The sequence below is a fragment of the Rattus norvegicus genome, chromosome 13, assembly GCF_021556685.1.
Source record: "Rattus norvegicus strain SHRSP/BbbUtx chromosome 13, alternate assembly SHRSP_T2T, whole genome shotgun sequence".
NCBI lineage: Eukaryota > Metazoa > Chordata > Mammalia > Rodentia > Muridae > Rattus > Rattus norvegicus.
Window position 1 is genome coordinate 74742443 of NC_141546.1, and position 24176 is coordinate 74766618.

Here is a 24176-nt window from a genome sequence, read left to right on the forward strand (position 1 = left end):
TACTTGCGACCCACACCCTTTAAAAAATGATTCAAATAACAACTCAGTTTTAAATACCCATGCTTATCAGAGAATTGACATTCTCTGACACAGTGTTATTGATATTCCAACCAGATATTTCTGTCATGGAGAGCTGTCTTGTACATTGCAATGTTTAACAGCAGCCTGGGCATCTACGCACCAAATCCCATAAGACCATTACCATCCCACTAAGTAGTAACAACAAACCTTGCCCTGGCGATGTCCCAGATCACCTTCTATAGACACTGATAAAGGCATTGGAGTGTCTGAAAGCAAGAGTTAGAAAGCATCGGCCAGTCCGTTCTGGTTCAAAACCCAAACGGCATCCCCCAGTAGAACATTGTTGCAGTTTTCTATTAAATTTGTTTTATATAGTTTATAAATTCTTGAAAAATGTAGCTGTGCTTTATTTAGTTTATTTTACTCCCTTTTGGGGGGAATTACGTTGAGTATTTTTATGGTCCAGGATTAGATTCCAGCTGGTATCTCATTGGGAATGGAGTCCGACTTAAGCTTTACATTGGCTTGCCTGAAGTCAACTAGGCTTCAAACCAAGAGTCAATTACAATTACAATTAGACCTTTGGCTCTGTTGCTTTACCTGATGGACAATAACAGATGGTAGAGATTGTTTGAGGTCCCCAAGCACCTCACAATCTCCAATGTGCTGTTCCTTAAAGGAAGGAAATGAATGGTAAGCCCAGCACTAAACTTTATAGGAAAGATTGTTTTTCTTTCTTTAAATCTCAAATGTTTATCAAAGAATCGGCCCTCAGTCCAAGATTCTGCTCAGCTGAGCAATGAAGGCCACTGTGTCCCCTGTTTTTGATTCCCCAGACAGTATACATTTCAGTGACATGCCTGAAGAGGGACGTGCATCTCAGTACCATACCTAGAAAGAAATCCATAATGAGAAGGAAAACAAATGACTAAGCAGACCACCAGCCTAGAAAGCTGTTGTAACCCAAGAATGGAGATGGATCACAAAGGAGAAACAAAGTCAATAACCATGAAAAAAGTCCACTGTCCCAAGTCTCAGGTGGAGACTCTCCCCACACTGATCTCCTCTCCAAGCTTAGTCTCTCAGTGAGTACTGTGGGGCCCTGGAAAAGAGGGGTACCGTTTTCACATGCAGATGTTTCAGAAATTTGAGATATTTTCTTTCCTATTGAGTCAGCCATCCTTCAGGATTATTTAGGTCCAGTGTTGTATTTTAGAAAGCAGCTGTTACCACAGCTTATTAACTAACTAACTAATTAACTGATTAACTAATTAATTATATGTTTCTTTATGTTTTCATGTAAGGTCCTACAAGGCTTACCCTAACCTTGAATTTACTATGCACACAATAGCAGACCTGACCTCATGAGCCTCCTGCCTCTACCACAGCTGAGACTACAGGTTTGCTCTATTAGGCCTAACTATGGTAGCTATCCACAATGTTGAGCTAGCAGTGAAGGTTTTATATGATTGGGAGACAATCAATTCGCCTGTGGCACTGAAGGCAAAGGTCATTTTTTTTTCTCTTAATTACACAGACAGGCCTAGCTCCCAAGAGAATCTGAAGGTGTTGCTTCCTGCTGGGATTTGTATAACCACAGAGCTCAAGGCATGGAAAGTTATCAGTCCACATCTTGTTGCTATGGAACAATAATGGAAGATATATATGCTGTTCTTCAACATACTCTTAGTTTCCATAGGATCTCGGTCCAGATGATAGCTACTGAAGCAGCTAGCTCCTGTTAGGGTCTGGTTGAAACCCAGTCCCAGATTTCCAGAACCATTTTTTTCCTCTTCCCAGATCAAGACAGTCTAAGGAGGCAAGACCTTCAGCTTGGCAAAAGAAATTGTTTATTTTCTTTCTAAAGGGCTGAAGGGCATTGAGAAAGAGTTGGGAAGACATTGAGAAGAAAATTTCCCTCAGGTGTGACCTATATGAAGGCAGAATTTGGATTTTCCTCCTTCTAATCTCAATATTTAGCCTAGAACTATGTGCTGGTTGCACAAAACTCTATGTAGTAAACTGCATTGAATCAATTGTTTCTTAGACTTCTGAAAGACACTCAACGTTAGCTGTGCTAAAAACTGGGGTAGATTCCTAAACTATTCAAGAAATGCTTACCTTGAGATTCCCTAAGTAGTCAGAGAAACAAGCATTATACTTAAAGTCAAAAGGCTTATGGCTAAATAACTACTGCTTCAGACTGGCGATACGTCCAGGGTAGATCCTCCTGACTCCCTGAAACGCAATATCCTTCTCTATAAAATGAATAAAGACAGTCACCCCATACTTCACAGACTTTTAGGGGAGGTGAGCATTTTAATATATAGGATGTATGCTGCAAAAGGCATTTATTAGAACTGAGAATGTGATGATCCAATCGAAATGAAAAGATATCATAAATTAGCCACATAGCTTAGAGGTGTGGACCACTGGTAAAGTGCTTATCTAGCATGTACAAGGCCCAAGATTCAGTCCTCAGTATCAAATGAAACCAGTCATGGTGGCACAGGCCTGGAATCCCAGCACTTGGGAGGTAAGGTCGGATGATCAGGAATTCAAGGCCATCCTTGGCTACATGGTGAGTTCAAAGCCAGCATGGGATACATGAGACCCTGTACCAAAAACACCAGTCAAAACAAACAAACAACAATAGCTAAAAACAATAACGAAAAGTCAAATCAGGGCCAGTGAGATGGCTCAATGGATAAAAGAACTCACCATGTAGACCTGACAGCCTGTGTTCTGCTACCCACATTTTTTTTTAAAAAAAGGTCAATTATAGTAATGTGCATGTGTAACACCAGCATTTCTAGTTGAGATGAGAGAACAGAATTTCTGAAAAGCTTGTGGGACAGTTATCTTAGAGTATACAACATAGCGAAAATGACATGAGAGATCCTGCCTCCACAAGGTAGGAAAACCAAGTGACTGCTAAAAGTTTTCTTCTGACCTCCACTCTTGTATACACACAGAGAGACACTCAATGATGCATCATTGTTGTCGTCATCACTACCATCATGAATCAAAAAATCAGCCTTAAATCATAAATTCCTTCATATTGTTCCAGTAGTGCGATGGCCTCAAACCTGACTAACATAGCTTCTCAGAGCAACTTAATTGCTTAAAAAAAAATGCTTGCTATCAGTAGTTAGCTGATAGTTCCTTGGGAACAGAAAGAGGCGGGGAGAGGGTGGAGGAAGTGTTGGTGAGAAGTGAGTCATACAAAGAGGTGACTCTACATTTTCAAAAATCCACGGGCAGCTACACAGGTGAAAAGGCCCAAGAGGTTCCAATGATCAGAACCTGTTAGAGTGCCTGCTTCTTTAGCAGGACTGAGAACTTTAGGGAAGGGGCTCTGGCTGGCTTGTGAGGATGTGTGGATTCTTGCGTGTTGGGTGGAGTGTCTGGATTTAGCTCTGTGTTACTCAAGTGACAGAGAGGACCATCCTGCCCATTCCCCCACGTGAGCTTAGAGTCTTAGTCCCTCTTTGATATAAAGATATAAATGTGACCAGATCTTTACGAACCTTCATTTATAAAGCTATTCTGAAATCCCCCCACGTCTCAGCAAAGTCTTGCCCTCGGTCTTCACAGAAACCTCACATAGGAAAAACATTTCTTCCTATACCCCAGAATGAACACAAAACATCCCACTGATAGATGCACAGACTCTCTGAGAATACTCCAACCTTGCACCCATTTTCTACCTCACTGTGGGTGACCTTTCACCCTCTCCTTCTTCGGTGTGCTAAGATCAGGAGACAATTGTCACAAACTCCAGCCCTGAGTCCTCATTTTGTCTGGTGCTATAAAGAGACCCAAAGCTAACAGCCACAAAAATCAGGGTATGCACCTTGGAGAGGGCTCACTTTACATCTGTATCACTGACCGTCATCTATTAAGTTCATACCTGCTCTAAATGCTAAACCTGTAAAAAAAAGAAAAAAGAACAAAACCTAACCCATCCACCCTCATTCCTGCTTCCACCAGGTGGCCCAGATGCATCTTAGCCTTCCTGGGTCTGTTGTTGTCAGTCTGCTGGGCTCATCTCCACTCTCACAGGTGCACAGAGGCTCTCAGCTACCATTCTCCCTACTGAGATTACACAGAGAAAGCGTGACAGTGCTACCTCATGCAGAACATCTGCAAAGAGAGCACCGGCTGGGCAAGGAAGGAAATCCTGTCCTCCAAATGCAGCATCTCGCCTGATCTAAATTCTCTCAACCAGGCATATTCATTTCCTCCCTCATTCGTCCATGTAGTCATTTGCTCACTCGTCGGCAAAGACATGGGAAACACTCCCTATCTGCTGATGCTGTGTGGGAAAACGGGGGAAAGCCAATGAAGCAGGAACAATGATAGGTGAGCATCAGTACACAGATGCAGAAGAAAGGGATGGCATTAAATACACAGAACCCTGCCCTCCTTGTATGAATTTCTGATCACTTTTGAAAAGAGTGGAGAGCCAAAGTAGGGTCTTGAGCAGGCGAGTGAGATGACCATGGTACAGATGCAAATATTCTCTTTAGATAGACAAATGGTACAGGGCTAAACGAGGTTCTGGAAGGAGTTTCAAGTGGTTCAGTTGCAACATTATAGTAGCTTGGACTCGAGTGATTTTAGTGCAATTGTGAGACAGATTTTTCAGGAGATGTTTAGAAGATAAATAGCCAGAACTCGAGGGACAATGAATTTACAAGAGTAGAATATAACCCCTGAAAGGCATCAATGGATAGATTTCTACCACATATTCAAGGAGGAGGGATGAGGAGAGAAAGAACTTGTTTTCACTATCAACTGTAGACACCATTAGATATATAAGCAAGAGATGTTATCTCAGGGCCTGGGAATGTAGTTCAGTGGTAGAGTGTTTGTCTGGCATGCACAAGGGTCTGGGGTTTGATCCTCAGCATTGTCAGAAAGAGGCAGAGCAGAAACTGCAGGCATAGGAATGACTTTCAAAAGCTTCAGAGGCCTGGGCTAGATATGCCATGGCATTGTATGGAGGGCCAGATGAAACATTGGCTTGTTATGACCTTTATTGTCACAAAAAGACCTCAGGCTTCAATAACTATTTGGACTTGGTTCAATATTTCATTAATAGTTTTGAATAAGGGGCCTTATAGTCTTTTGCTTTTTGTAGCTATAAATTTCCCTTTAAACACAGATCTGCGTCCATTAAGTTCTGACATGGTGTGCCTTCATTTTTGTACAGAAATTTGAATTCTGCATCATGGCTGCTTTGGCAAGGGATCACATTCAAAGACCTTCTAGGTCTGTGTGATCCGGCTGGAATGCAGAAATGCTACATATATTTAAACATACCCTTAATCCATCTGTCTGGAATACAGACAGGCCTTTACTACACACTTTTAATCCCAAACAATGACATCTAGTAGAGAGCAATTCAAGGAGTGCAGTTCACTTGAGTTCAGGCAATGCAGTGGAGTTCAGCTGAGTCCATGCAGCTCAGTACAGATCATCAGAGGCAGTTGGAGCCAAAGAACAAGGAGCCAGAAGATCAGAACAAATTTCCAGAGTTACTTTGAGGCCAAGCAGAACAATTCAGTGAGAAGCCGAGAGAAACTAGACAGAATTAGTCAGCTTGGAGAGAAGTTTGAGCCAGAAGAGCTAAGTTGAACCAGCCAGCCAGAGTTCAGAAAGAACTAGAAAAGGTGAGCTTATTGAGCACTGAGCCTCCAGGATAACAATTACATTTGGAAATAAAAGATACCTTTACACATTTTCATCAAATACAAAGTGTTTCTAATTTCCTTTGTGCTTATTTCTTTAAAGTGTCGATTATTTCGGAGTGTTTTAATCCTCATGAGTTTGCAAATTTCCAAACATCCTACAATTTTAGACTTCCATTGAAGACAGAGAGCATGTTCTATGATTCAGATAATGTTTAAAGTCATTAAGATTTGTATGGGGCTGTTGTGTGGTCTAACCTGGAGAATACTGCAAATACCCTTGAGATAGTCAACAATTTTCTAATGTAAGGTAGCTTGCTCTATAGATGTCTGTTGGAGACATATCACTCATGACACTTGAAAGCTTCCTGCTCCCATTGATCTCCTTATCAATTGCTTCTGTTCATTATTGAAAACAGCATGGAGTTTTACACAATTATTGTTGAAGTTTTTATTTCTCACTGTAGTTGTGTTTGTGTTTATGATTGTTCTACTTTTTTTGATAGGTTGACCTTTTGATCTTATAAAATATATTTTCTTTGTCTGAAATTTGATATAAAATATCAATTTTCATTTTAAAGTTGAATTTTGATACCAGCTGTCTTTATTATTCTATTTACAGTCTGGCTTTGATCATCTTTTAAATTTGAACCTGTCATTGTTTGAGTCTAAAACATATTTTTTTGTAAACAGCAAAGCTGTGTGACATTTCCTCATTTTGAATAAAGTGGCTTTATCCCTCTATATGTAGTTAAACTATTGATAAGGTAGAAATCACCCATGAACATTTCTATACATCTTTTCTTTTACATTTCTCCTTTTGTTTGGATTTTTCTTGGTTTGGTTGGTTGGTTTGGGTCTTGGTTTGTTTGGTTTGGGGGGTTTGGTTTTGTTTTGTTTGTTTTATTTGTTTGTTTGTTTTTGAGGCAGGGTCTCTCTACATAGCCTTGGTGACTTGGAACTCACTATGTAGACTGGGTTGGCTTTGAACTCAGAGAGCCATCTGCCTACCTTTGCTTCCCAAGCATTGGGGTTAGCACCACCACTCCTGGCTTCTTTAACATTTTTTTTATTTTTAGATTACTGATTTTGTGTGTGTGTGTGTGTGTGTGTGTGTGTGTGTGTGTGTGTGTGTGTTAATTATTTTCTCTTTCTTTCTTTTTTTTTTTTTGGTTTCTCAGCAAAGTTTTTAATTCACTCCTTTTGTTTGTTTGTTAGAAAATTTTTAAATTCACTCTTTTTTCCAACAAACTATTTTTATTGATTCTTTGAGAATTTCACATCATAATCCTGTCACCCTCACTTCCCAGTGCTACCATGTCTCCTGCCACCCATGTGACCTCCCCCACAGCATAAAAGAAGAAGAAGAAGAAGAAGAAGAAGAAGAAGAAGAAGAAGAAGAAGAAGAAGAAGAAGAAGAAGAAGAAGAAGAAGAAAGGAACAAAACAAGTCCACTTTGTGTTATCTATATATTCACTGGAGCATGGTCAGACTCTCAGTGGCCCGCCCCTTAAATAGAGCTCAGTCCTTCCCCTCCCACACCCCAGTGGCTATCAATTGAAGTAGAATCAAAAGAGCTGACTTCAGTAATGTATTCAATGTATTGGTTTATTGTTTCTGGTATTGCATTTTGGGCTGTTTTCTTCCTGGCAACCCTGGGGATTAGAATTAGTAGCTAAGAACTCTAACTTTAAGAAACCGAGAAGAAAATAACATGAAAAGGAAGGGGTAGAGAAGTGAGAAAAAATCCAGGAAGCCTAAAATCAGGAAGAGAAAGAACCCAGGCCACGAGCAAACTTGAGCCTCGGGACCACAGGTAAGACCAACTTTTCTGCTGCAAGAGACCTGTCTGGTGAACTCAGGACACACAGAGGCAAAAATTGCTCTAGGACTGGGCACTTCCGGTGTTTACGGGGAGTCCCAAACCGGCGGATCCCAGCCCGCAGCAGCTCTCTGCTCCCAGACCCCGTGGGAGAGAGACCTCACCGCCTGGTCAGGTGGGCACTCCTGAGGCTGCAGAGCAGACGAGACCACCAACACTGCCTACCCCTGCCCACATCCCTGGCCCAAGAGGAAACTGTATACGGCCTCTGGGTTCCCGTGGGGGAGGGCCCAGGAGCGGCAGGACCCCTGCGCCTGAGACACCGCCAGAACCTGAAGGGACAGACCGGATAAACAGTTCTCTGCACCCAAATCCCATGGGAGGGAGAGCTAAACCTACAGAGAGGCAGACACGCCTGGGAAACCAGAAGAGACTGCACTCTGCACACATCTCTGACACCAGAGGAAAACACCAAACGCCATCTGGAACCATGGTGCACGGAGGCTCCCGGAAAGGGAGGCGCAGATCTTCCTGGTTGCTGCCGCCGCGGAGAGCTCATACGCAGCACCCCACAAGCAAACTTGAGCCTCGGGACCACAGGTAAGACCAACTTTTCTGCTGCAAGTGACCTGCCTGGTGAACACCAGACACAGGCCCACAGGAACAGCTGAAGACCTGTAGATAGGAAAAACTACACGCCCGAAAGCAGAACACGCTGTCCCCATAACTGGCTGAAAGAAATCAGGAAAACAGGTCTACAGCACTCCTGACACACAGGCTTATAGGACAGTCTAGCCACTGTCAGAAATAGCAGAACAAAGTAACACTAGAGATAATCTGATGGAGAGAGGCAAGCGCAGGAACCCAAGCAACAGAAACCAAGACTACATGCCATCATCAGAGCCCAATTCTCCCACCAAAGCAAACACGGAATATCCAAACACACCAGAAAAGCAAGATCTAGTTTCAAAATCATATTTGATCATGATGCTGGAGGACTTCAAGAAAGACGTGAAGAACTCCCTTAGAGAACAAGTAGAAGCCTACAGAGAGGAATCGCAAAAATCCCTGAAAGAATTCCAGGAACTCATAAATAAACAAGTAGAAGCCCATAGAGAGGAGTCACAAAAATCCCTGAAAGAATTCCAGGAAATCATAGATAAACAAGTAGAAGCCCATAGAGAGGAGTCACAAAAATCCCTGAAAGAATTCCAGGAAAACACAATCAAACAGTTGAAGGAATTAAAAATGGAAATAGAAGCAATCAAGAAAGAACACATGGAAACAACCCTGGATATAGAAAACCAAAAGAAGAGACAAGGAGCTGTAGATACGAGCTTCACCAACAGAATACAAGAGATGGAAGAGAGAATCTCGGGAGCAGAAGATTTCATAGAAATCATTGACTCAACTGTCAAAGATAATGTAAAGCAGAAAAAGCTGCTGGTCCAAAACATACAGGAAATCCAGGACTCAATGAGAAGATCAAACCTAAGGATAATAGGTATAGAAGAGAGTGAAGACTCCCAGCTCAAAGGACCAGTAAATATCTTCAACAAAATCATAGAAGAAAACTTCCCTAACCTAAAAAAAAGAGATACCCATAGGCATACAAGAAGCCTACAGAACTCCAAATAGATTGGACCAGAAAAGAAACACCTCCCGTCACAAATAGTTAAAACACCAAACACACAAAATAAAGAAAGAATATTATAAGCAATAAGGGAAAAAGGTCAAGTAACATAAAAAGGCAGACCTATCAGAATGACACCAGACTTTTCGCCAGAAACTATGAAAGCCAGAAGATCCTGGACAGATGTCATACAGACCCTAAAAGAACACAAATGCCAGCCCAGGTTACTGTATCCTGCAAAACTCTCAATTAACATAGATGGAGTAACCAAGATATTCCACGAAAGGTTATACCTTCTTCTCAGCTCCTCATGGTACTTTCTCCAAAACTGACCATATAATTGGTCAAAAAATGGGCCTCAACAGGTACAGAAAGATAGAAATAATCCCATGCGTGCTATCGGACCACCACGGCCTAAAACTGGTCTTCAATAACAATAAGGGAAGAATGCCCAAATATACGTGGAAATTGAACAATGCTCTACTCAATGATAACCTGGTCAAGGAAGAAATAAAGAAAGAAATTAAAGACTTTTTAGAATTTAATGAAAATGAAGGTACAACATACCCAAACTTATGGGACACAATGAAAGCTGTGCTAAGAGGAAAACTCATAGCGCTGAGTGCCTGCAGAAAGAAACAGGAAAGAGCATATGTCAGCAGCTTGACAGCACACCTAAAAGCTCTAGAACAAAAAGAAGCAAATACACCCAGGAGGAGTAGAAGGCAAGAAATAATCAAACTCAGAGCTGAAATCAACCAAGTAGAAACAAAAAGGACCATAGAAAGAATCAACAGAACCAAAAGTTGGTTCTTTGAGAAAATCAACAAGATAGATAAATCTTTAGCCAGACTAATGAGAGGACACAGAGAGTGTGTCCAAATTAACAAAATCAGAAATGAAAAGGGAGACACAACTACAGATTCAGAGGAAATTAAAAAAATCATCAGATCTTACTATAAAAGCCTATATTCAACAAAACTTGAAAATCTGCAGGAAATGGACAATTTCCTAGACAGATACCAGGTACTGAAGTTAAATCAGGAACAGATAAACCAGTTAAACAACCCCATAACTCCTAACGAAATAGAAGCAGTCATTAAAGGTCTCCCAACCAAAAAGAGCCCAGATCCAGACGGGTTTAGTGCAGAATTCTATCAGACCTTCATAGAAGACCTCATACCAATATTATCCAAACTATTCCACAAAATTGAAACAGATGGAGCACTACCGAATTCCTTCTATGAAGCCACAATTACTCTTATACCTAAACCACACAAAGACCCAACAAAGAAAGAGAACTTCAGACCAATTTCCCTTATGAATATCGACGCAAAAATACTCAATAAAATTCTGGCAAACTGAATCCAAGAGCACATCAAAACAATCATCCACCATGATCAAGTAGGCTTCATCCCAGGCATACAGGGATGGTTTAATATACGGAAAACCATCAACGTGATCCATTATATAAACAAACTGAAAGAACAAAACCACATGATCATTTCATTAGATGCTGAGAAAGCATTTGACAAAATTCAACACCCCTTCATGATAAAAGTCCTGGAAAGAATAGGAATTCAAGGCCCATACCTACACATAGTAAAAGCCATATACAGCAAACCAGTTGCTAACATTAAACTAAATGGAGAGAAACTTGAAGCAATCCCACTAAAATCAGGGACTAGACAAGGCTGCCCACTCTCTCTCTACTTATTCAATATAGTTCTTGAAGTTCTAGCCAGAGCAATCAGACAACAAAAGGAGGTCAAGGGGATACAGATCGGAAAAGAAGAAGTCAAAATATCACTATTTGCAGATGATATGATAGTATATTTAAGTGATCCCAAAAGTTCCACCAGAGAACTACTAAAGCTGATAAACAACTTCAGCAAAGTGGCTGGGTATAAAATTAACTCAAATAAATCAGTAGCCTTCCTCTACACAAAAGAGAAACAAGCCGAGAAAGAAATTAGGGAAACGACACCCTTCATAATAGACCCAAATAATATAAAGTACCTCAGTGTGACTTTAACCAAGCAAGTAAAAGATTTGTACAATAAGAACTTCAAGACTCTGAAGAAAGAAATTGAAGAAATCCTCAGAAGATGGAAAGATCTCCCATGCTCATGGATTGGCAGGATTAATATTGAAAAAATGGCCATTTTACCAAAAGCGATCTACAGATTCAATGTAATCCCCATGAAAATACCAATCCAATTCTTCAAAGAGTTAGACAGAACAATTTGCAAATTCATCTGGAATAACAAAAAACCCAGGATAGCTAAAACTATCCTCAACAATAAAAGGACTTCAGGGGGAATCACTATCCCTGAACTCAAGCAGTATTACAGAGCAATAGCGATAAAAACTGCATGGTATTGGTACAAAGACAGACAGATAGACCAGTGGAACAGAATTGAAGACCCAGAAATGAACCCACACACCTACGGGCACTTGATTTTTGATCAAATGGAAAAAAGATAGCATTTTCAGCAAATGGTGCTGGTTCAACTGAGGTCAACATGTAGAAGAATGCAGATCGATCCATGCTTATCACCCTGTACAAAGCTTAAGTCCAAGTGGATCAAGGACTTCCACATCAAACCAGATACACTCAAACTAATAGAAGAAAAACTAGGGAAGCATCTGGAACACATGGGCACTGGAAAAAATTTCCTGAACAAAACACCAATGGCTTATGCTCTAAGATCAAGAACTGACAAATGGGATCTCATAAAACTGCAAAGCTTCTGTAAGGCAAAGGACACTGTGGTTAGGACAAAACGGCAACCAACAGATTGGGAAAAGATCTTTACCAATCCTTCAACAGATAGAGGCCTTATTTCCAAAATATACAAAGAACTCAAGAAGTTAGACCGCAGGGAAACAAATAACCCTATTAAAAAATGGGGTTCAGAGCTAAACAAAGAATTCACAGCTGAGGAATGCCGAATGGCTGAGAAACACCTAAAGAAATGTTCAACATCTTTAGTCATAAGGGAAATGCAAATCAAAACAACCCTGAGATTTCACCTCACACCAGTGCGATTGGCTAAGATCAAAAACTCAGGTGACAGCAGATGCTGGCGAGGATGTGGAGAAAGAGGAACACTCCTCCATTGTTGGTGGGATTGCAGACTGGTAAAACCATTCTGGAAATCAGTCTGGAGGTTCCTCAGAAAATTGGACATTGAACTGCCTGATGATCCAGCTATACCTCTCTTGGGCATATACCCAAAAGATGCCTCAACATATAAAAGAGACACGTGCTCCACTATGTTCATCGCAGCCTTATTTATAATAGCCAGAAGCTGGAAAGAACCCAGATGCCCTTCAACAGAGGAATGGATACAGAAAATGTGGTACATCTACACAATGGAATATTACTCAGCTATCAAAAACAACGAGTTTATGAAATTCGTAGGCAAATGGTTGGAACTGGAAAATATCATCCTGAGTGAGCTAACCCAATCACAGAAAGACATACATGGTATGCACTCATTGATAAGTGGCTATTAGCCCAAATGCTTGAATTACCCTAGATCCCTAGAACAAACGAAACTCAAGACGGATGATCAAAATGTGAATGCTTCACTCCTTCTTTAAATGAGGAAAAAGAATACCCTTGGCAGGGAAGGGAGAGGTAAAGATTAAAACAGAGACTGAAGGAACACCCATTCAGAGCCTGCCCCACATGTGGCCCATACATATACAGCCACCCAATTAGACAAGATGGATGAAGCAAAGAAGTGCAGACCGACAGGAGCCGGATGTAGATCGCTCCTGAGAGACACAGCCAGAATACAGCAAATATAGAGGCGAATGCCAGCAGCAAACCACTGAACTGAGAATAGGTCCCCTATTGAAGGAATCAGAGAAAGAACTGGAAGAGCTTGAAGGGGCTCGAGACCCCAAAAGTACAACAATGCCAAGCAACCAGAGCTTCCAGGGACTAAGCCACTACCTAAAGACTATACATGGACTGACCCTGGACTCTGACCCCATAGGTAGCAATGAATATCCTAGTAAGAGCACCAGTGGAAGGGGAAGCCCTGGGTCCTGCTAAGACTGAACCCACAGTGAACTAGTCTATGGGGGGAGGGCGGCAATGGGGGGAGGGTTGGGAGGGGAACACCCATAAGGAAGGGGAGGGGGGAGGGGGATGTTTGCCCGGAAACCGGGAAAGGGAATAACACTCGAAATGTATATAAGAAATACTCAAGTTAATAAAAAAAAAAGAAAAAAGAAAAAAAAAGACAAAAAAAAAAAAATAAAAAAAAAAAATAAAAACTAGACTGGTGGGGGGAGGGCGGCAATGGGGGGAGGGTTGGGAGGGGAACACCCATAAGGAAGGGGAGGGGGGAGGGGGATGTTTGCCCGGATACCGGGAAAGGGAATAACACTCGAAATGTATATAAGAAATACTCAAGTTAATAAAAAAAAAAAACGTAATTTAAAGGAAAAAAAAAAAAAAAAAAAAAAAAAAAAAAAAAAAGATCTTTACCAATCCTTCAACAGATAGAGGCCTTATATCCAAAATATACAAAGAACTCAAGAAGTTAGACCGCAGGGAGACAAATAACCCTATTAAAAAATGGGGTTCAGAGCTAAACAAAGAATTCACAGCTGAGGAATGCCAAATGGCTGAGAAACACCTAAAGAAATGTTCAACATCTTTAGTCATAAGGGAAATGCAAATCAAAACAACCCTGAGATTTCACCTCACACCAGTGAGAATGGCTAAGATCAAAAACTCAGGTGACAGCAAATGCTGGCGAGGATGCGGAGAAAGAGGAACACTCCTCCATTGTTGGTGGGATTGCAGACTGGTAAAACCATTCTGGAAATCAGTCTGGAGGTTCCTCAGAAAATTGGACATTAAACTACCTGAGGATCCAGCTATACCTCTCTTGGGCATATACCCAAAAGATGCCCCAACATATAAAAAAGACACCTGCTCCACTATGTTCATCGCAGCCTTATTTATAATAGCCAGAAGCTGGAAAGAACCCAGATGCCCTTCAACAGAGGAATGGATACAGAAAATGTGGTACATCTACACAATGGAATATTACTCAGCTATCAAAAACAATGACTTTATGAAATTCGTAGGCAAATGGTTGGAACTGGAAAATATCATCCTGAGTGATGTAACCCAATCACAGAAAGACACACATGGTATGCACTCATTGATAAGTGGATATTAGCCCAAATGCTTGAATTACCCTAGATGCCTAGAACAAATGAAACTCAAGACGGATGATCAAAATGTGAATGCCTCACTCCTTCTCTAAAAGGGGAACAAGAATATCCTTGGCAGGGAATAGAGAGGCAAAGATTAAAACAGAGACAGAAGGAACACCCATTCAGAGCCTGACCCACATGTGGCCCATACATATACAGCCATCCAATTAGACAAGATGGATGAAGCAAAGACGTGCAGGCCAACAGGAGCCGGATGTAGATCTCTCCCGAGAGACACAGCCAGAATACAGCAAACACAGAGCAAACCACTGAATTGAGAATAGGACCCCCGTTGAAGGAATCAGAGAAAGAACTGGAAGAGCTTGAAGGGGCTCGAGACCCCATATGTACAACAATGCCAAGCAACCAGAGCTTCCAGGGACTAAGCCACTACCTAAAGACTATACATGGACTGACCCTGGACTCTGACCTCATAGGTAGCAATGCATATCCTAGTAAGATCACCAGTGGAATGGGAAGCCCTGGGTCCTGCTAAGACTGAACCCCCAGTGAACGTGATTGTTGGGGGGAGGGCGGCAAGGCGGGGAGGATGGGGAGGGGAACACCCATAACGAAGGGAAGGGGAGAGGGGGATGTTTGCCGGGAATCCGGGAAAGGGAATAACACTCGAAATGTATATAAGAAATACTCAAGTTAATAAAAAAAAAAGAAAGAAACAGCTACAGGTGTTTCTTGCCCTCTTGCTAAGAGCAGAAGAATAAATGAATAAATAATACTCTGTTAGTAAAAGAGAGAGAGAGAGAGAGAGAGAGAGAGAGAGAGAGAGAGAGAGAGAGAACCCAGAACCCAGAACCCAGAACCCAGGCAAAGAAAGAGATCATCTGTGTCAGATGCTGCTAAGAGAGCCAAGGGGAAGTGCTCATTAAGAGATCCAGGGCAAGGTACTCACTCATTAAGGGAGCCAAGGGGAGGTATTCACTCAGGGCTACAGAAAGGTTGGTTTGAGGTCATCAATCCCAGCACTGGAGCAGAGGCAGGCATATCTCAACGAGTTCAAGGCTAGCCTGGCCTACATAGTAAGTTCCAGGCCACTTTGGCCTACATATAAACCCTGATATAGGGATTTAAATAGAATGGGTGAAACTCATTGTGGAATAGCTGTGGGAAGAGGCAGGGATCTACATTCAAGATGCATCAAAAAGAAGCCAAAATAAAAATTGCAAAGACATCTGAAGGTCCTTGCCTCTTTTTCCCCCTAAGAATTCAAGTCAAAAAGGAAAATATAACCATGACTAGAGAGTAGGATGGATTGGAAGGACATTTCCAACAGTCTGGGCCTTCTCTTGATTGTCTAGAAAGTATCAATTGCAGATCTTTGCAAACCTTTTGGGCACTTCATCTCACAGAATCTAGTATTATAAGAGAATTTGGTGTGAGCATGAAGTCAGCTTCTTACATATCTAGCTGGTGAACTGGGAGGCAATGAAACCGGAGACAACATAATAATTTGGAGAAATCATAACTCTTACGTCTACCTAAGGTAAATTTATGTAAACTTCTACTTCAGGCAACATCGTACTTATTCAATTAACAACACTTCAATCCAATTCTTATTTCTAATGAAAAGGAAAAAATGAGTTCTGCTTTCCCAAGTGGGATGAGACTAGACAAATGATTCTTGGGTTTTCAGAGGAAAGACTCCCAGTGGCCCAGAACTGGGAAATATGCATGTGAAGACTTGATGCTGGCTTTCCCATGCCCATTTTCTTTCCTTTTGTTGGATTCTCCAGTTTTACCCTGAATTTGACATCTTCCTCTGGGATCACATTTCTCATTCTGGGCACTACTGACATTCTGAACAAGACAATTCTCTGTGCATGTAGTTTCTACATGTCATTATAAACAACAGGACAAGAGGTACTGTGCACTGTGGGATGTTTCACGTTACCTCTGGCTCTACAAACCAGATGCCAGTTGCATGACTTCCACTCCAGTTAAAACCAAGAAATCCCTTTGAGGAAAGACCATGCCTCCATTATAAATATAGCCTAAGGGCACAGTTGTCCAGGCCTAAGGCAATCAGTGTAATTCCATTCTGGACCATAGTTACCAGTCCGGTGGTGATCACATGTCCCAATTAGGTCCAAGAATATTACACCAAATGTTTTTGGTTGGCCTCAAGAAATGATATTCTAAATACCTATGAATTTTGTGGTGTGTGGGCAAAGCCTTTAGAGCCAAGGGCATACATTTCTCTCAATGAAAAATGAAAACAAAACAGGCTCAGAAGGGAGCTGACACAACATGAGGCTAAACAGAGACAGCAGAAAAAGCCGGGCTCTAATTACATTGCACAGAGGTTGGATCAGCTCTGACCTGGATTTTGAATTCATCTCTGACTTGTTGTTGTTGTTATTGTTGTTGTTGTTGTTGTTGTTGTTGTTGTTGTTGTTTGCTTGCTAAAGCCAGTTTCCGTTATTTGGAATTTTCAAGAGAAGGTGTTCAGATACATTAAGCTGAACAGAGTTTGAATAAAGGATGATTCAGAAGTTAGGCAGCTCTCAGAGCCAGATGAAGTTCTAAGAAGTTTGTTGCAAACAGGGGCAGCAGTATGTATGGACAAATCCAGAAATGAGTGTCGGAAAGAGCTTGACTGGGTAGCATTCAGACTCTGCTGTATTTTGACATGGGTCTGTCTGGTCAGTCACTCACCAGTGGTAGGACTACATCTCCACGGCACAGATTGGCTGCTGCTGAGTCATCTTCCTGAGGAAGCCTTCTGAATAAAGCATTCAATTAATTCATGTTCTAAATTAAGATACCATTTGTTATATAAGGGCTCAAAGTTCTGAGATAGCCTCAGGTCAACCTTAGTTTAAAACACTAAAAGCATTTTAACCCATAAAATAAATACATTATATAGTACAAGTAGGCTAATGACATTTCGGCCAGGAAAATTTTGATCCGCTCTTTAAGAGAGAAAGGGGAACGCTTAAGAAAAAGTTGAAACATGGCCTCCCCCCACTGCCACATTTCTGGCCTTACTACATTCATCTCTAAGGTTCTGCCTGTCAGGTTTTCAGATAGATGATAAGAGAGCACCATTGAAAGGCTCACATTCTCCAGGCTTTGGGGTATGTGCCTTTAATCTCAGCACTAAAGAGGCAGTGGTGAGTGACTCTATCTCTGTGAGCTCCAGGTCAACCTGGTCTAGTCTCAAAAAAAAAAAAAAAAAAAAAAAGAAAGAAAGAAAAAGAAAAAGACCCTGTCTCAAAGTATCCACATTACCAGCATTACCAGGTCACCCAGAAGGGTTCTGGGTCATTCCACTGCAGAAAACTGAGCCTAAGAACACCTGGATTTCAAGTATCTTTCTTACCACCATGTTGTAGATGCTGGGGAAATCATCCACCTAGGGCAGCCATTGTCAAGCGCTGCAAAGCCACATTTTCAGGGTCCCATAAACTATGTTCACAGTAACTTAGGATGTGATTTCACTGTTTTGACATTTGCACTAAGAGTGGGCCCAACATCAGGGCTCTTAGCACAAATCAAGGCAATGACTACAGACTTAAAATCATTATATTTGGGTGCTAGAGAGATGGCTCAGTGGTTAAGGGCACTGAATGCTTCTCCAGAGGACCCAGCACCCACATGGCAGCTCACAACTGTCAGTAACTCCAAGATCTGACACCTTCACACAGACATACATGCCGGCCAAACACCAATGCATAAAAAATAAAAATAATTTAAAACATGGTTATATTTTTTGCTTAAAAATTTTTTTTAAAAACTTTTTTTAAAAAAAGAATGACCCTGAGTCTGGCATAGTGGTACATGCTTTTAATCCCAGCACTCAGGAAGCAGAAGCAATCAGATATCTGCAAGCTCTAGGACAGCCTCATCTACATCTTGAGTTCCAGGACTATATAATAGAGAGAGAAACTGTCTTAAACAAAGGGAAAAAAAAGAGTAACCTTAATAAAGAAGTAAAATTGTAACCCAGAAGGCTTCTTTCACCCATCATATGAGCAAACAGGAATAATGTGGACACACTTCTACAGCCTGCCCAAGCAGAACAATTGTCTTGTGGGCAGCGAGAGGGAGGGGGGGTAACCTGTGCCATTGTCTGAGTCACCAGCTGCGATAGCTATGTTTTCTGAAATAAACACCATTTTCACTTGAAGGCACGAATGACAGGCAAACTATGGTGTTTTAGATTGGGTATTTGGCAGACACTTCTTCAAAAACGGGCCAGCTGAGCCTGTCACTTCAAGGAGAATAATCAACAGTATTTGATTTTGTCGCCAGTGATCAAATCTGAGCTCCCTGGAGAAAATTAGAATGTTGAAAACCGTATATCTGCCACAGTAGGTTTGACAGCTCCCTAATACTTAAGAACTTTTCTGATGAGATCAGTGTGATGTTGAGAACGTGCCTTCCTGATATTGTATAATAAAATATGTCAAATTTGGAAGATCTGGGTAACTCATTAAGGCATTTTCAACTGGGCTCCTCGTCGCTTTCTTGTTGACGTGAGTTATTTTTGGACATCTGCACAGGAAGTGCCTGTCAGTCATGTGCATTGCAAAGACCTCGTTGTGGTTTGGGTTTGCCTTTCTTCCTTTATGGTTTCTTTAATAAAAACAATTTCTTCGTTCCAGGGTACTCTCGTAGTAATTGTTTGTTGTTCTTGTTTTAAACCCAAAACATGGATCTATTCTCCCACTTTCAACAGCTTTGTGCCTTTGCCTGTCACATTTTGGGTTTTTAATCCACCTGGGTATTTTGGGTTTTTTTGTTTTTTTGTTTTGTTTTTTTTTTTTTTTTTTGTATTGAGAATACTTGCATGATGTCACCTCTATTTGCCTGTTTTAACCATATAATTCTGTGTACTGCAAGACAATATATGAAGCCCAGCTTCATTCTGACTCTGCTTTTTTTTTTCTCATTCCTTTTCTTATGCCCAGGACATTATCTCGTGACAACTTATTTGAAAATCTATCACTACCTGCTGATCTTCAATGTCGCCTTTCTCATGTCGCCTTTCTGCCAACCTTGTCCTCAGTACTACACCATTGGAACTGTTGTGGCTTTAAGATAATCTGTGATATCTGCCTGACAAGACTTCCTTTTCTTCATGTAAGTGTGACTGTTTGTGAGCGTGCATATCCAAATTATCTAATCTATGAAAAATCTGTAAGACTGAACCTATATATCAACTCATATTAAGTCCACCAGTCACTGAGAATCCCTCAGCTTACCTGTCTTCTCTCCCAATGTCTCCCAATGAAGGGTTGTAGTTTTTCGTCTAAGAAATTTTACACATCTTTTATTAGATTAACTGCTGGGTACTTTTGGGGATTGAGATTTGATTTTACAATACTTACAAGCTGATAAGTTTTGCCATTTCTGCTCTATGATGCTGGCAGGAGACACGTGACTCCTGCAGAGATGAAAGCGCTGTTACCCATGCATAGCAAGCAGCTTGCACATTGGCTTTCCTCAACCCAAGTCTGCCTGGTGGATGATACATACAGAGTGGGAACAACCGCCTTGGGAAGCCCACCAATCTATTATTGCAAGTAATAAACAGGCTTTAAGCCTTTCACAGAGGAAGGCATCTCACCCAACAGTCTGTTGGCGAAAACCCAACCCTAAGGTATGGCCCATGTGAAGACTTCTCAAGGTATTGAATCCTTGATACATCCACTGGATGACAGATTCAGTATTTCCCTCAGCCTTGTAAATTACTCCCCTTTGTACAGTATTTCATAACATTGTAAATTATTAAAGCAGTACTTCATATAATCTTGTGTGTGAATTTATTTTCTAACTGTTGCTCATGTACTGAACTATAATAGAACTTTTTCTATGAAGTCTCTATTTATCAATGTTACTAAGCTTATTAATTCTGATCATTTATGCTGAAAGTCTACAAAGCTCTCTATAGTATTTATATTTTTGAATAATGCAGTGTTGGGGGTTTGGTTCTATCTGAGCTATGTATTATTTGGCTGTATTTCATTGGCTGAATTCTTTAGGCTTTAGGGTAAGCTTGGAAAAAGTGCTAAGAGACATCATTCTTCTTTTGTCTGGGTTATTTCCTCTTCCATTATTTTGGGGTCAGCACATACAGAAATAGGCTTGATTATGACGTTGATAAATATGCATCATTATTCTTTATATCCACTGCCCTTTCTATTGTATCTTTGTATATCATTGTTTACTTCAAAGAGAAAGTTTTTGAAGTTTGACCATTATGAGAAATATTTTCTCTATCCCCTTCCTTGTTGAAGAATCTCTTTATTTTATTTTTAAAAGTTCCTTTTTACTAATAGTTTGCTGAAAGTTTACAGTAAACGAGAGCAGTTTTTAACTCCCATTTGAGCTACTATATAATTTCCCTCCATACATCTAGTAATGTAAAAACAGAATACATTTCTACATTAAAACATTGTATTCCTGAGATAAAATCATCAGGGTGTGCTTTCCTACTGCTACACTTGATTAACCTTTCTTTTTAATTATGAAAAGATTAGCAACACAATTCTCACACTTTCAGCTGCAGTTTTTTATTATAATGTTTTCTAAATTCTATAAGGACCTGGATTATGAAGGAGCACTTTCTGAGTCTAAGTAGATACCAATTCTTTTGGTTATCACTTTTACTATTGACTTCTAGCTTATTTGACTAGCACTCAGAAGATTCACTCTATATTTTTCAACTTCTAAGATTTCGTTAATTAGGCATGGTGGCACACACCTTTAATCCCAGAAGTCTGGAGGGACAGGGGAGGCCTGTGGATCTCTGTGAATCAAGGCCAGCCTGGTCTACACAGTGAGACCCTATCTTAAAAGATAAACAAGAGTGTCCTCTAAAATTTCACTGAAGCTTGCTTTATGTCTCATTACCTAACCACTGTTGGTAAATATCCTTTATACTTTTAAATATTGCATACACTATCATGGTCAAGATGAAGTCAAAAGTTTCCACCATGTTATTCAAATACCCTATATTCCATTGCTGATACTATCACCTTGTTATAGGGAGGGTTATTAAATGACCAACCGTGCTTTAAGGTTGTATCTATTTCCACTTATAATGTCATTTTCTTGACTATTTAGAAGTCCTGCTATTAAGGTATGTGTACTTTTATAAATCTCTTTCTCATTTTTTTAATGAAGTGAACCCATTTATTTCCAGTCAGGATTTTGGCTTTTCTAATCTTAAAATAACTGTACCAGTTTCTTTTTGGTTAGATTTCACCTGATATGTCATTTTTTTTATTCTTTTTTTTAAAAAATTTTATCCTTGCAGTTCTATCACATTTTAGATGTTTCTATTATAGCTAAAATATATTTAGGTTTTGTACTTTGTCCAAATGTACTCTTTTTAGTTTATCTGTAACATTTATAAGGTTTATTTCTTTTGGAAACTATATTAATAGACTTTATTGTAAAAGTTTCAGGTTTGGAGAAAAGTTGCAAATACAGTAGAACCTCCACTGTCCCACACCAAGTTTCCTCTATTAACATCTGACATGAATTTACTGTGTTCATTGTAATTACTGAAGCAAGGTGGATGCATTCTTGTTATTCATTAACATCCCCCTTTTCTACAAGAAATTACTAAGTGGGATATAATGTTGCATTTAATAACAATGTTTACCTCTTTCAACAACAACAAAGAATTCTTTGTTAGCACATGCTCCTGGGCAAGTTCCTCTGTGTCTATGTGTTTATCTGTCTCTATGTATGTCTGTCTGTGTGTGCGCGCGCGCGTGTGTGTGTGTGTGTGTGTGTGTGTGTGTGTGTGTGTGTGTGTGTGTGTAGACCAGAAGATAAGCTTGCGTGTTTCTTAGAAACCAAGTCACTTTGGTTTTTTTTTTTTTTTGAGGCATGGTCTCTCTTTGCCTGGAACTCCCAAAGCTGACAAGACATCTGGCTATCAAGTTCCATGGATCTGCTGTCCCTCTCTCCTCTGCAGTAGGACTGCATCTGGTTTTGCCTGGCTTTTGTATCCTGGGAGTTGAACTCAGGTCCTTGTGTTTGAAAGCAGTGCTTTAACAAGGGCACCACCACCTCCCCACTAAGTCATAATGTCTTTTCTGGTTCCTGTTGGTTATGGTAATTTCTTGGGGTTTTTTTCTTTGTTTTTGATTGCCTTTACAATTTTGAAGATTAAAAGTCATATACTTTTGAAGCTTTATCTCACAGTCAGGGTTTACCTGCTGCTCTTCTCACAATTAGAATTGGATCACTTGTTTTAGGAGCAGAAACCACAGAAGCAAAATGTTATTTCCATTCATTGACGTTGACCTTACTCAGATCGCTGAAGTGCTCTATGTCAGGTTTTTCCCACTAATCTTTTTTTCCCCACATCCATACCACGTTCTTTGGAAGGAAGCTACTGTGTGCAGACCACATGTAGGCAATAAAGATTATAGCTCACCTCCCTGGAGGAAAAATACAATATAAATTATTTGAAATGTTTCTGGATGAGAAAATTGTCTTTATCTCTAATCTATTTATTCATTCAATAATTTATTTATATGTTTACAGGCTTGTGGGCATTTGTTTCGTACTTGGGTTTATAAACCAATATTAATTTTAACTTTCTTACTCAAACTTCTCTGTCTTCGGATACTCGGAGTTCTTGCTGATCTCCATACCAGTTTGGTTTGGCTACACAGCTGGGGAGTTTTTGTGTGTATTTGCTGCGTGAACACTTGACATCTATTTGGTACATTCTGAACACTTCATGTACCTGAGAGATGTTCTGTACTCATATATTTCCTACCCCAGTCCCAGAATCAGCCATTTGTACAAATGCTTTGATGGCTACTCTAGGATAGTGGTATTACAAGCAAAGATCTGTTCATTGTTTCTGGGATGTCACTTCTTTTAGATACTTTCAGCTAACAAAGAAATAAATGTGTAGTAACTCACAAGCAATTGTTTTTTAAAAAACTGTAAAGTCTTGAACCAGAAATTCAAGATCACCTTTAGCTTCATAACCTCTTTGAAATCAGTTTGGGATATATGAGAACATGTCTCAAAAGAAATCATAAAAAAAAAAATGAAAGGATACACAGTTGTGGTAGAGTCTGAGATCCTGTTGTCATAGTTTGCATTCTCCCTGGGATTCGACATCCTAAATGACTTTTCCCTTAATTTACATGTACTGAGATTCACTGTACTATAAAGTTCCGTGAATTCTGATAAGAGTATCAAGCCATGAGCCCACCATCAGAAAATCATCTGTCCTTTCTCTATGACTTCTACTCCCTCGAGGGTAACCACTGTAACTTCCCGTCTGTATCTTCATGTTTCAAAGAGATTTCAAATAATTGTAATCAAAGAGCACATACGATTTTCAAAGAATGTTTGTAAAGTCTCTTTTTAATAATGTTTCTTTTTAATCACTGATAAAAAGCTCATTGTATGGACTACCAGTTTGCTTATCCACGTCCCTATAGAAGGGCATTTTGGCTGTATCTAGTATGAGGTGGTTATAAAGAACACTATCGTGATTCTAATTCTTCTTTGCAGCTGTACTATTTTACATTTCCATCAACAATTCATGAATGTATGAGAATTCTTGTTGTGCTGAGTCTTACCTGTATTGTGTTCTGTAGTTGTCATTTTATTTTGCTATTTTAAGGAGACTGAGGAGTTTTGGGGTGTGCTTTCTTGTTTTTAGACATGCTAAATGAGTCTCGTAGGATCCCCTTGTTTTAATTTGCAGCTCTCTAATGTCAAAGGATGCACGGCATCATTTAGCACCTGCTTG

General features: G+C 40.2%; 1 long non-coding RNA gene across 2 annotated transcripts in view; it reads right to left on the bottom strand.

Moving 5' to 3' along the window:
- LOC148001718 (uncharacterized) overlaps positions 1–24176 on the bottom strand; it is a 103897-nt gene that overhangs the window by 78602 nt on the left and 1119 nt on the right. For both annotated transcript variants that reach the window (XR_015636058.1, XR_015636057.1), the window contains exon 2: positions 17093–17159. This is a non-coding gene — a long non-coding RNA (uncharacterized LOC148001718). The remainder of the gene's footprint in view (positions 1–17092; positions 17160–24176) is intronic.